Source organism: Gossypium hirsutum, chromosome D12 (assembly GCF_007990345.1).
Source record: "Gossypium hirsutum isolate 1008001.06 chromosome D12, Gossypium_hirsutum_v2.1, whole genome shotgun sequence".
In the NCBI taxonomy this organism is placed as follows: domain Eukaryota; kingdom Viridiplantae; phylum Streptophyta; class Magnoliopsida; order Malvales; family Malvaceae; genus Gossypium; species Gossypium hirsutum.
In genome coordinates this window covers 42,911,261-42,924,442 of record NC_053448.1, presented here as the reverse complement: position 1 = coordinate 42,924,442, position 13,182 = coordinate 42,911,261, and positions in this window count along the sequence as shown.

Here is a 13,182-nt window from a genome sequence, read left to right as displayed (position 1 = left end):
ACCCGGACTTCCACCCTGAAGCACGTACACCCACCACTGAGGATATTTTTCCATCGGCACCTCCGATCACGCAATACCAATTAAGTCCCGATTATGGTGAATATAATTATTCCACCTTTTTAACTACACCGGAAGGGACACAGGACTCTGGACCGAGCAATTATCAAACGCCTCAGCAAGGTGCACGGCATCGCCGACGGAGGCATCCGGATTGTTACACACCAGCGCCGGGACGTCCCCAGGATCGCGACAATTTTAATTTTTTATGTTAATTTTTTCTTTCTTAAAATTTATTATGTAAATATTTCTTTTATTTTTACATTTTTTCTTTTTTTAATATTTATTTAATGAATCTAACATAATTATTTGTTTGAATATATGACTTCATAATATTTAAAAATATAAGGACTAAATTCTTAAAAATAAAAATATACAAACTAAATTCTAAATTTACAAAAAAAATATATAGGACTTGGGGGATTTTAATTTTGTAATAGTAAATAGGAGGAAATAGGAAAAAAAAAGGCAATTAATATGTGAACAAAATCTAAATGTTTGCAATTTCTAGATAATTGTGTGATTAATAGCGCATATTTTTTGATACATTAAGGTTAACTTTTTTTCAGAATTTCTATGACGGAATTTAAATCTTATTTCTTTAATTCTTGCATCTTCGATTAAGGTCCACTTAGCAATACAATTTTAAAGATTAAAAAAGTTACAATTTTAATGTTTCTTGAGAACAAAATTTTCTTTTTCAAATTTTCATTAATTTAATCTAACCTTACATAAATTGTTCTATTAAAATGTTTATATAGAGAGCTAATAACCGTTGATAAATTCTATATGTTACTGTTATGTTATCGTTTATATATAATTATGTTTATTTTTTTGTATACTGATATCTGATTCTGACACGAAAAAAAAGATATTTTTTTTAAATGTATTGGGTGCCGGCCATTGACAGGCCAACACCCAAAAAATTTTTATTTTTATTTTTTTCGTATATTGATATCTGATTCTGACACGAAAAAAAATTTTATTTTGTACTGGGTGCCGACCATTGACAGGCCAGCACCCAAATTTTTTTTTTTATTTTTTTCGTATATTGATATCTGATTCTGACACGAAAAAAAAAAGAAAATTTTTTAAATTGTACTGTGTGCCGGCCATTGACAGGCCAGCACCCAAAAATTTTTTTATTTTTTTCGTATACTGATATCTGATTCTGACACGAGAAAAAAAGAAATTTTTTTTAAATTGTACTGGGTGCCGGCCATTGACAGGTCAGCACCCCAAAATTTTTTCTTATTTTTTTCGTATACTGATATCTGATTCTGACACGAAAAAAAAAAGAATTTTTTTTAAATTATACTGGGTGCCGGCCATTGACAGGTCAACATCCAAAATTTTTTTTATTTTTTTCGTATACTGATATCTGATTCTGACACGAAAAAAAAAAGAAATTTTTTTAAATTGTACTGGGTGCCGACCATTGACAGGCCAACACCAAATTTTTTTTTTTCGTATACTGATATTTGAATCTGACACAAAATTTTTTTTTTAAATTATATTGGGTGCTGGCCATTGACAGGCCAGCACCCAAAAGATTTTTTTTTGTTTTTTTTTCCTTTTTCGTATATCAGTATTATACAATTTAAAAAAAAATACATGGATTCCGGCCATTGACAGGCCAAAACCCCAAAAAATTAATTTTTTTAAGTCTAACACAATTATTAGGCAATCATGGGTGTAAAATACAAATGGGTTCCGGCCATTGACAGGCCACAACCCAATTTTACTATTCCTTTTAGGTTATTTTAGTGATTATTTTTAAACTTAAATTATTTTTATAAAATATAATATTTTTTTGAACTAATTTAATAAAATAGCCGGGTCTCCACTGTCCAATGCAGAAATACATAACCACTGACCATTAATAAGAAAGTGCTTCAAAACCCATTAGTCTAAAGGGAAAGAGTGTGGGAAACATAATTATTGTGATTCACTTAACTCTTCTTTTGGAAATTTTGTGCATTTGCACTTTTTTTTTAATAGAAATTAAGATATTTTATTATTTAAAAAAATAAAAATTTATGATTATCTTTCTCAATAATATAATCAATTTTTGTATATATAAATTTAAAACGTAACATAACCTAATATTTTCGATATTCGAATACCTTTCCACATTCATGCATTCATTTATTTTTCCCTCCTAATAGTGGATGACATTCACTTACTCGCTTAGTGGTTGGTGATTAGATGTGAATATTGTGGAATATGGGTTACACTATGTTCAAGCATTCATTCATTGCCAAATCTAGGTAATTGCATTGATAAGAGAAGTTTGTGTGGTTTTTACTGAATTGGGTTATAATCTTTTTAAAAATATTTTTAAATCAATTTCGGACGCAAATAACTTATTTTATTGATTTAAAATAATAAAATATTGCAAATATATTATTTATATTTATATTTATATTGTACATCTCAAATTTTTTTTCTCTATATTTATTTTAAATAATTTAGTCTCTCTACTTTTTAAATTTTAAAATTTAGGTCTTTTAATTAAAATCGTTAAAATTCTTTTGCTAAATTTATTGATGTGACATTTTAAAATAAAAAACAACTCATTTAGTAACCATGAAAAAAAACAAATGATCTTATAATGAACTTAAATTTAACAAAAAATTTGTGACAATATTACCAATTGAACTTACATTTTTAAATTTAAAAGGTAGAGTAAAAAGTAGGAAGATTAAATTGTGAATGTATGAAGAGTAAAGGCTTAGAGCACATTTTAACCTTATTATATTAGGTATAATGTCAAATTTAACCCTTACTATTTTTATTTTTTGTCAATTTAGTACTTCATCTTTTTAAGCAAAGATCAAATCTCTAATCACTTATTAAAAGACGAGATGAATAATTACCACGTCACCCCTTGTAATTATGTTTTTCTTCTATTCTACCAAGGACTAAGTAATGGTCAGTCAAATATGTTTCCAAGAAATAAATTGTAATTATGATATAAAAATAGTTAAAATGGAGACAACTTATTTCGCATTTGTGAGTTGTTTGATATAATCCTTAAATGTTTTTGTCCAATCGAATCAGTCAATTTTATTTTGATTTTGCTAATTATTATGCAAGGGCCAAACACAAACATGTCGGATTTGATGGATTGATTGTGCATGAATTATATTTTATCACGAAATTACAATACTTTACTTGTTATTTAAAAATTATAATTATTTTAAAAATTATTTATTAATTTATTGATGATGTATTTTTATATATTTTACTAATTATTTTTTATTCCGTGTAATGCGTGGATTAATTATATATATATTAATTACAATATATTAAATTTATTTGTAAATTTTTTAAAAAGATTTTTCACAAATAATTTTAAATAACATGTTCTAAAATTTGTATAAATATTGTATATTTTACATTATTTAAATATTATGTTTTAATATTGTAAAAATATTATATACTGTACATTAAAATTATATAAATATTGTTTAAAATTGAGGTTTTTGCCAAGATACATGCAAAAACTTGATGTTGACTTACGATCCTCAAGAGAGCTAGCCCAATCAGCATCAGAAAAATTTGTGAAGGAGACATTCGAAGGCTGAAACACCAGGCCATGAGTTAAGTGTACCTCAAATATAACATAGAATTCATTTGATAGCCGTCCAATGAACACCATGTGGACAATGCATGTATTGACTGACTTTGTTAACAACAAATGCTATGTCAAGTCAAGTCTAGTCTGGTCAGACATAGATACTACAAACTACCAACAACCTGCCTATATTGGTACCATCCTCAAGAGATGAACCAGTCAACGAAGTGAGCTTAGGAGATCTTACCATAGGTGTATTCACTGGTTTAACATAAGCCATATTAGCTTGCTCCAAGAGTTCTCGAGCATACTTTTTCTAAGATGCATGCATACAATCTCCATTTCTATCCACTTCAAGGCCAAGAAAATATTTCAACTCCCCTAAATCCTTTAAGGAGAATTTCTGATCCAAACACTGAATCACATTATCTAACTCAGAGCAGATAGAAAAATACACAAGAAGAAAAATACAACCAGACAGAGTTTGTTTGAAAAATAATGATGAATCAGCGTGTGAAACCTAAAAATTCAAACGCTAAATAAAAAAATTCCTTAATTTTTCAAACCATGCTCTCGGTGCCTGTTTAAGACCATAGATAGCTTTGTTTAGTCGACAAGCTAGAGGCTTCCCATTGACATCCAAGACCTCAAAACCAAGTGGCTATCTCATGTATTATCTTCAACCAAAACACCATTTAGAAAAGTATTGTTGACATCAACTTGGTGTAGTTTCCACTTTCTCGACACAACTAGCGCAAGAATAGTTCAAATTGTGTTTGCTTTGACTACTGGATTGACTGTCTCATGATAATCCAATCCAACGGCTTAAGAAAAGCCTTAAGAAACCAAACAAACTTTGTTTCGAGCCACACTACCATCTGGGTTCTTCTTGATCTTGAATAACAACTTGCAACCAACAAGGGATCGATCAACTGGTGTTGGCACTAAATCTCAAGTATTGTTTTTTACTAGAGCCTATAGCTCATCATGAATAACATCCTTCCATTCAGGAATGGCCCTAGCATCATGAATGTCAACCGACTCAACAGGTCTAAGTGTAGCAGTGTAAACCTTTGGCTTTTAAATCCCATCTTTACTCTGAGTAATCATAGGATGACTATTACTCTGAGTTGAACCTTGCATCGTTGAAGTGGAGGAAAGAATTACAATCTAAGTAAGTGGAATATCATCTAAATTTGGTACAAACAAGTTTGGAATAGTAGAGTCTGGTTGAGGAGACTGCATAGAAGAATTAGAAGAAACAAGTATAGAAACCATAGGGCGAGTACTCACAAGTAAAGGAAACATAACAACTTGAAGAGTAGTAATAGTACTGGAACTTTGGCAAATGGAAAAACCCCTTCATCAAATTGTACATATCGAGAAGTGTACACTCGAGTAGTCTGATCCAAACACTTATAACCTTTGTAATTTGGCGCATAGCCTAGAAATGTGCAAGACATGGACCTATACTATAACTTGTGACGGTTTTATGGTCTCAGCAATGGATAGCATAAGTACCCAAACACACAAAACATCTTATAATCAAGCTTCTGACCAAGAAGATTTTTACTCGAAGATATTCTGCCTAACACCTTCGTAGGAAGCAAATTCCTGAGATACACTGTAGAGTAAAAGGCATTAGTCCAATAAGACAAAGGTAATGATGCATGGGAAGCATAACCAAGCCAGTTTTCACAATCTTTCGGTGAGGCCTTTCTACTATCCCATTTTGCTCAGATGTTTGCGGATAAGTGAGTCGATGAATTATACTGCAACCCTTGAGAAACATATCAAAGTTGCGAAACTCAACTCTCCCATATGTCTAAAGTTGTTTGATCTTGACACCTAGTTGAATTTCAACATGAGTTTTGAAAGCCAAAAACATTTGCAACGTATTAGATTTATTACAAAGAAAATATATCCACGTGCGCCTTAAAAACGCATCCACAAACAAAATGTAATACTGACAACCAGAAGAGTAATAAGGAGCAGGACCCCATAAATCAGCAACAACAAGTTCAAGAAGAGTAGAATATACTGAATTAGTAGTAAAAATGGCAGCTTATGACTTTTACCAAGAACACAAGCATTACATAGGGAATGCGGCTTATTTTTAGAAATTTGAACATTACAATAAATCAAAACTTGTTTTACAACAGCAAAATATGGATGACCAAGCCACTGATGCCATCAATTGAACCTGCAATCTGAATCAGAGTTTTGACATGCCTCATTAGCAGTTGTATTTTCAACAGTCAACGCTGTTAAAGTATGCCCAAAGATCAATCATGAGATGGTTGTAATTACATACTCGTTTTACCTTGTTTACTAATATAAGGCAGCGTCATTATTATTTTAATTTCTTTTTCTGTGTATATAAATAAACTGATCAATAATAAAGTCTTAAGAATAATATGATTATTCTTAAAAGGTCCTTAGTCAAGTATTATTGTGGGCTTGGACAATAATAATGCATTGAGACTAATGTGTGGTTGATTGATGACAAAGTGTTGTCATTGACATAGGGATGTCAAAATCAATACATGAGTATGTGTTAGAGAACAACATACTGGACTGACCTACCATGAGTATGTTTCTTGGATTATTATGTAATAGTCACAAACATTACTCATAATGATAATTATGTATATGATCCTCCGACTTGAGATCATTATTGTCCCAACAATGTGAGTTGTATATTTTGATACAGTCAAATGTCTATCGTAACAGGTTGAATTATAAAGACTAAAGTTAGATATACCACAATCCATGTAGTGGGATATGATTGATCAAGATAGAATTTATCCCTCCTACATAATGGGAGTAATATCTTGAGCCACTTGATGAAGTAAGATTAGACATACATGACCATGCTCAAATAAGTAAATATGAGATATCACACTTATTTGTTTATTGTAGTCTACTCAGAATATCAAGAAATATGAGATTGAACTGTATAAGTGTGACTAAACCATGACTTGTGTCCAATCTAGATATAAAGGATAAAAAGATATAATATATGAAATGTTTATCACAGAAAGGTTATGTTGAATCACTGCTTCTTGTAACTTGGGTAGCAATGATGCATTGTTAGATGCCACTCATTGCTTGTAACATTAGAAATGTTCTAGTATTACTACCAACGTTACAATAACCTACAAGGTCACACCCTATGGTTAAAGTGAACAGACTTTACGCAAATAGAATGGGCGTATACCTTCCTACATACAACTATGGCTGATTCTTATCATTGGCAGATGAGTATCACGTGGTGGATAATACTGCCTATGGCACAGCTTCACTTGGAGAACAATATCGCCTAGCAGACAGTGTTACCTAGTGGATACAATTCGTAACTAGCTGATACAATTTGCAACTTCTTTCCAGAGTTAATATTTATGGAAGTTAGTATTCTTTTGGAAAGAATATAATTTCAATATCTTCCATGATTTTCTTTGAAAAAATAAAAGGGAATTATTTCGTATTTAATATACATGATATTATTAAAAGGAATATCATCCTGGATTATAAAGGTGTGAGTAAGAAAGATCAAAAATAATTCTAGCAGCCAAAAAGGTTTTGAATACTCTTTGAAAAAGTTTAAAAGAATTTTTCTGTTCATGCTTAACCGAGAAGACTACGTAGAGGCCGAGACATTTTTGTTACGGCTTGGATTGGGATCAGACCATCAAAGTTATTTGTCATTTTTCAGTTTGAAAAAGGTATATCTTCAACCCTATTTCAACTCGACTCGTTCCTCGTACATGGATCTGTGGTTGACGATTATTGAAATAATTTTTCTGCAGTACCACGAGGCGTACTAATGATTCAAGAAATGCATGCTCAAGAGCAACAAACGAAAACTGATACAACCCATTTACCCCAGTACCGCGAAGTAGTATCCAACGTGTTTCTAAATCCTTTATAAAGCAAGAATTTGGATAAAATTCAGAAAACACACTGTTATCCTTAGCAAACTTTGAAATAAATAGAAGATTTTTGTGGATGTCAGGAACATATAATAAATCTTTAAGCAACAATGGATTAGAACCATTTGATAAAATAGACTCACCAATACAAGAAATAGGTATGTATTGGCCAGTACCCATAACAACCTTACCTGACCCATTATACAATCGACAGTCAGTGAACTTAGTAGGGTCATTCGTCATGTGTGTTGTATCTCAATTGTCGAAAGTACCATGCCAGGTCAGAAACAATAGAAGGAGTGGCTACTATTGAAGGAACATAAGCAACAATTATCGATAACGCGTGCGATGTACCTACAAACCTTAAAGAATTCTCAGATAGGCCAGAATAAACAGGACCAGAATAGATAAGACTTGAACCCAGACCAGGGCAACGAACATGAGGTCCAAAATTGTGACTACTAGATAATCCAACATCATAATCAGAATAATGCAAAATAGGCCCAAAATTATGACATCCATATGACCCACTATCAACATAACACATGTAAGCTGAAACAAAGCCACGATGCTTTTGAGTTGCTGGCCCACTATACAACGAGCCCAAATGTCCAAACCTAGATGATTCCGAGTTGTTATTATAGAAACGACACGGTCATACTCCAGAGGAAGGCCATTAAGAATGACGGATTGATACTCCTCTAGAGAGATATGCTAACCACACCCAGCTAGCGAATCACAAATGTGTTTAATTTTAGCCAAATAAGCCGATATCAAAAGCTCATTCTTTTTAAAATTATGAAGCAAAGAACAATACTTCATGGCTTTGGTAGTGGACTGAGTTCCAAAAATTTGCATTAGAGCTGTAACAACCCAATTTTCAATGGTATCAGAAATAGTGGCTCGAGACCACCAAATCCGACAAGTGAGTTAAAAAATTTTATTATTTATTATTTACAAGTCAAGTGTGATTTTAGGAAGACTTTTGGATTAGTGAATTGTGATTTAGAAGAATTTATCAGGTAAATTGGTTATGAAAATAGGGTATCGAGACCCTAATTTTATAATCGAGCCATAAATATTGTATAAATATTTACGGAGTGTCATTTAGTATTAAGGTTTTGTTAGAAAATTTTAATGTTTTGATAGTTAATTAAGTAAAATGGACTAAATTGAAAAAGGTGCAAAACTTGCTAATTAAAAGAAATAGTGATTAAATAGCTTAATGGGTAAATAGGGAGGACTTAAAGAATAATTTAGCCTAAGCAAGTTGGCTAAGGCGGCATAAGGGTAGAAGAAATAAAAAAAATTAGTGTGAACTAAGGGCAAAATGGTAATTTGGTTGAAATTAAAAATAAAACAAGTGACTAAATTGAATTCTAGACATTTCTTCACAAATTTCAGTCCAAAAATCAATTCTTGCTGTTTTCTTGAATTTTTTTGTGTTTTCAAGACTTTTACAATTAGGTTCAACTATTTATGTCATTAGTTTTTTATTTTATGGGTAATTTTGAAAGTTACCATTGATGAGTACTGGATGTTTGTGATGAATTAACATGTATTTAGAGCTTTAATTTTATTATATGATGATTTTATCAAGTGATTTTCATATAAATTGATTTTAGGACTAAATTGTGAAAAGATTAAATATTAGGGTTTGGTATTAAATTCTATTTATCAAGGGCTGCATAACAGCCTAGAATATTTATATAAATTGTAAATTGAGAAAAATTAGCTCATTTGATAGATTAGTTGCGATAATTATGTAATTTCAAAAATTGAAGGGTACTAATTATGAAGTGAATTGGAACTGAAAGTATGCTAATGAATTAATAATTTTATATTTTAGATCGAAAGTCTGTAGACCAATGAGAAAAAGGAAAATTAGTATAATATTCCCTGAACTACTACAAAATTTACAAATTTACCCCAGGTAAGTTCGTATGGTTGAAGTTTAATAATTATATTGAATTGATGAATGATGTTACATATTTAATATATTGTTGAAAAATGGAATGTTGTTAAATTTATTATGTATTTAATATATTATTGAATAAAAATGAAATATTGTTATATATTGAATTGGAATGAGCATCCGGCTAAAGTGAAATGCGGGATTGAGTACGATCGTTCTGTGGCAAAAGAAGAATTGATGGCAATTTACCCAAGTAAATCGAGGTTCAGCATTTGTTGCGAACTTTCGTGTTTACTTTCTGTTTAGCTCTCATAAGCTTCAATTAACTCATATGAGTTTTCGTTTAACCCTAATGGGTTTCAGTTTAGCTCTTTTGAGCTTCAGTTTAACCCCTACGGGTTTTCGTTCAGCTCTTATGAGCTTCTGTTTAACTTTTGTGGGTTTCCGTTTAGCACTTGTGTGCTTCTGTGCAACCTTTGAGCTTCTGAATACAATATACTCAGATTCGTAAGTCGTTCTCCGATTTAGTAAGGGATGGTAAGTGACATATGAAATTTATATAAGAAGAATTAAAGTTATTGATAGAATTAATGTGAAATAAGTGAATTCATAAATTGAAGTTGTGATTGGAAAAAAATATTGTCGAAACCATTTTTCTGAAAAATAAAAGTTTTAGGTTGTCGACTTTTTAAAAAAATTAAAATTGGGAGTCGCCACCAATCTTTTATTGAGGTGTGATTGGATCACCTAAAAAACGGCTTTGGTCTAAGAGTTTTAGAAAAACGGATCCGGGAGTCAGTTATGTACGAGGAAGGATTAGCACCCTCGTACGCCCAAAATTGGTACCTAGTTAATTAATTAATGTCTTAATGTTGAAAATTTGAAGAAATATAATCCTTAGAAAAAACTTAAAAACGTTATGTATTAAAACCTTTATCATTTCAGAGAAAGAAAATGCCACACCCAATACGTTAGGGCACGACATTCTAATTTTCCCCAAAAATGAATTAGGCCAAAATACTAGTGCAATAAAAATTTAAAAGAATATCCATTTATTCAAGATTTAAGAAATCGCGACCCAATACGTTAGGGCACAATTCCTTTAGAATCCCAAACTCGGAATATTTCCTTTATTATTTTTTTAAAAATATTCATTTCGAGAAATCAATGCGTCACATCCAATACATTAGGACACAACGTGTTGAATTCCCAATAATGAGTTCTTTATTTTTTTATTAAAGAGAAATGCTCGATTGTTAGATTTAATGAAGAAAATCGGAACCCAATACGTTAGGGCTCAATTTCCTTGAAAATCCTAAATACGAGCATTTATCTTAATTTTGGAAAGTTTGAAATCAAGTAAAACAGTGATGTGATGTTACATTAAATATACAAGGCAATAATAAATATTACAATAGCATAGAAATAATATGAATAAATGAATAAATAAATAATTATGACATACAAAATATCAAATAAATGGGCAAGATAATAATAAACGATATGCAAACATAAATTGATAAGCGAATAATTAAAATAAATAACAAAAAGTGCAGACAAGTATACATAAAAGTATATATAGGTTTGAAATAAATAATACCAAAAATAATTAAATAAATAAAACAAGTATATATATTTATACAAGTATGCGAAAAATAATAATTTCAAAATAAAACATAATACATGCTCTTTTTTTAAAAACATATATATACAAAATAATAATAATTACATATGAAAATTATAAGATAAGATAAAAACAATTGCATTATCCAAAAAAAATATTGATTTTTAAAGAAAATATGAAAAAGGGACTAAATTGAATTGCAAGTAAAAATATAGGGTAAATATGCAAATAAATAAAATTTGGAGGATTAAATTGAACGCGAGAATTACACAGAGGGGCTGGAAGGGCAATTTTCCCTTCTCCTCTAAAACGGCGCCGTTCAAAAGGATTAAATTGGAATTTAAAATAAATAAAAGGGTAAATTAAAAAAATAAAAAAAAACTTAATTACAAAAACATTAAAAGGTGGAGGGGCTAAATAAAATTCGCAGTGGTATCACCTTCTCCCCTTTTTTAAAATCGTAAATAAGTAAAAAAAATAATCGAAAGAAAAAAAAATAAGCCACCTTTAAAAAACTGTCAATCGTTCTCTTTTTTATTCCCCTCCATCTTTTTCCTCCCCTTTTACAATGAAGGGAGAAGCCTCTATTTATAGTAGAGCCTCCCCAAATCCAACGGTACAGATCAATTACATCAACGGTTGAGATTAAAGGGTATCTACAAATTAAATCTCTAAGATTACAAAATCATATCTTCTAAGATTGTATATCATATCTAAGATTATATATCATATCTAAGATTGCATATCGTATCTAAGATTATATATTATATCTAAGATTGCATATCCCTAAAAATTATGTTTCCATAAGCTTGTAGATGGACCTTCAACCTTTTCAAGTAATGGGTAATTCCGATCGGGCCAAATGATATTACTTTGGGTTTTTTTTTGTGAGCCCGGGCTAAAATTGGGTATTACAGCTGCCCCTCTTTGCTCGTTGTCGTGTAACAGGAACGAAGTAAAGACTTTAGAAATGACCAATTTTTGCCCAATCACGCTGGATCTTAGTGCTCTTCTTCTTCAAGCAGCCACATTCCATCCTACTGCATCTTCAAATGTATAAGAATTGGTGCTTCAATCTACTCCACTGCAATATCAAGGAGATAGGACTTACAATCTTCAACCTATTCCACTGCTGACCAGGGATATATGATTACTGGCTTCAATGTACTCCACTGTAACCACAAGGAGGTAAAATCTGGCATCTTCGATCTGCTTCACTACTTCTTAGGGAGATAAGATCTGAAATCTTTAATCTATTCCACTGTTGTCCAGGGAAGTAGAATTATTGGCTTCAATGTACTCCACTATAACCACAGGGAGGTAAAATCCGCCATCTTCGATTTGCTCCACTATTGCTTAGGGAGATAAGATCTGAAATCTTCAATCTGTTCCACTGTTGTCCAGGAAAATAGAATTACTGGCTTCAATGTACTCTACTATAACCACAGGGAGGTAAAATCCGTCATCTGCGATCTGTTCCACTACTGCTTAGGGAGATAAGATCTGAAATTTTCAATCTATTCCATTGTTGTCCAGGGAAGTAGAATTACTGGCTTCAATGTACTCCACTGTAACCACAGGGAGGTAAAATCCGCCATCTTCGATCTGCTCCACTACTGCTTAGGGAGATAAGACCTGAAATCTTCAATATATTCCACTGTTGTCCAGGGAAGTAGAATTACTGGCTTCAATGTACTCCACTGTAACCACAGGGAGGTAAAATCCGCCATCTTCGATCTACTCCACTACTGCTTAGGGAGATAAGACCTGAAATCTTCAATCTATTCCAGGGAAGTAGAATTACTGGTTTCAATGTACTCCACTATAACCACAGGGAGGTAAAATCCGCCATCTTCGATTTGCTCCACTACTGCTTAGGGAGATAAGATCTCAAATCTTCAATCTATTCCACTGTTGTTCAGGGAAGTAGAATTACTGGCTTTAATGTACTCCACTATAACCATAAGGAGGTAAAATCCGCCATCTTTGATCTGCTCCACTACTGCTTAGGGATATAAGATCTGAAATCTTCGATCCACTTCCTACCAATATAGGAAGACAAGATCTGCTATCT